Source organism: Leptonychotes weddellii, chromosome 8 (genome assembly GCF_054177405.1).
Source record: "Leptonychotes weddellii isolate Sample4059 chromosome 8, ASM5417740v2, whole genome shotgun sequence".
In the NCBI taxonomy this organism is placed as follows: domain Eukaryota; kingdom Metazoa; phylum Chordata; class Mammalia; order Carnivora; family Phocidae; genus Leptonychotes; species Leptonychotes weddellii.
This window is the reverse complement of record NC_138376.1, coordinates 25,730,684-25,732,667: the sequence shown is the minus strand read 5'-3', so window position 1 is coordinate 25,732,667 and position 1,984 is coordinate 25,730,684.

Genomic DNA, 1,984 nt, shown 5'->3' with positions numbered 1-1,984 from the left:
TTTCCTGTTATCTTCATATTACTGATTTTTACTTTGATTCTGTTGTGGTTCAAGAACACATTGTATATGATTTTAATTCTTTTAAATTTGTTGAGGTTTGGTTTATGACCCAGGATTAGTTTATCTTAGTATATTTTCCATGGGCACTTGAAAACAATGTGCATTGTGCTCTTGTGGGCCAGATTGTTCTCTAAATGTCAGTGAGATCCTGTTGGTTGATGGTGGTGTTGAGTTCTAATATATCCTTGATGATTTTCTCTCTGGTTGTTCTATCAGTTGTTGATAGTTTCCAACTATATTTATTGTATTAGTCTTCTCAGGCTGCCATACAAAATACCATAGACTGGGTGGCTTAAAAAAACAAAAACTTATTTCTCACATGTTTAGAGGCTGGAAAGTCCCAGATCAAGGACTGGCAGGGTCAGTTTCTGGTGAGGACTTGCTTCCTGGCTTGTAGATGGACACCCTTCTCCCTATGTTCTCACATGGCCTTTCCACTGTGTCTGTGTCTGGAGCTCTCCCTCCCGCCTTCCCTCCCTCTACCTTATAAGGCCAGCAATCCAACTGGATTAGGACCTCACCCTATGAGCTTGTTTAACCGTAGCTCCTAAAAGCTCCATCTCCAAATACAGTCACAGTGGGTCTTAGGGCTTCAACATAGGAATTTTGGTGGAACACGCTTCAGTTGATAGCATTTATGGATTTGTCCATTTCCCTTTTCAGTTTAGTCAGTCTTTGCTTCACATACTTTGCAGTTCTGTTGTTTGGCACATACACATTGACTGATGTGGCCTCTTGGTGCACTGACCCTTTATTATTATATAATGCCCCTCTCTTTCTTATAATTTTCTTTACTCTGAATTCTACTTTATGAGATACTAATATTGCCACTCCTGCTTTCCTTTGATTGATGTTTGCATTATGTATCTTTTTCTATCTTTTTGCTCTCAGCCTGTTTATATTAGTTGAGGTGTGTTTCTTTACAGCATATAGTTCACGTTTTTAAATCTACTCTGCCAATCTCTTTTAATTCATGTTTTTAGACCTTTTAATTTAATGTAATTATGATATGTTAGTGCTTACATGTGCCATTTTGTTTTCTAGTTATTCTGTTCTTATTTTTCTATTTTTTTCTGTCTCCCTTTGAGTTACTTGAAAAAAATGTGACACTCCATTTTGATTTATCCATAGCATTTTTGAGTTTATCTCTTTGCATAATTTTTTTAGTGTCTTCCCTAGGTATTACATAAATGCATAGCTTGCCATAGTTTACTGGTGTCGTCATCTACCAGTTCTTTACCCCCACCCCCATTTAAAAGATAATCATTTTAAATATTTCTTCTACATATATTTAGAAACACATTAGATTGTGTTATGATTTTTTTTAAAGATTTTATTTATTTGAGAGAGACAGAGAGAGAGAGGAGAACATAGAAAGGAGAGGGAGAGGGAGAAGCAGGCTTCCCACTGAGCAGGGAGCCCGATGCGGGGCTCGATCCCAGGACCCTGGGATCATGACCTGAGCCGAAGGCAGACGCTTAACCAGCTGAGCCACCCAAGTGCCCCTGTGTTATGATTTTTGCTTCAACTATGAAACATGTTAGAAAGCTGAAGAGAAGGAAAGTCTATTGGGTTTACCCATATTTTTGTTTAATGTTTGTTCGTCCTTTCTGGTGTTCCAAAGCTCCTCCTTATATCCTATCCTTTCTGTTGAAAAGCGTTTTTTTTTTTTTAACTTTTTTTGTTAAATATGTCATATAGGTCCATAGTATCTTTTTTTTTTTCTTATTTATTTATTTATTCTTATGTTAATCCCCATACATTACATCATTAGTTCTAGATGAAGTGTTCCATGATTCATTGTTCGTGCACAACACCCAGTGCTCCATGCAGAACGTGCCCTCCTCAATACCCACCACCAGGCCAACCCATCCTCCCACCCCCCTCCCCTCTAGAACCCTCAGTTTGTTTTTCAGAGTCCATC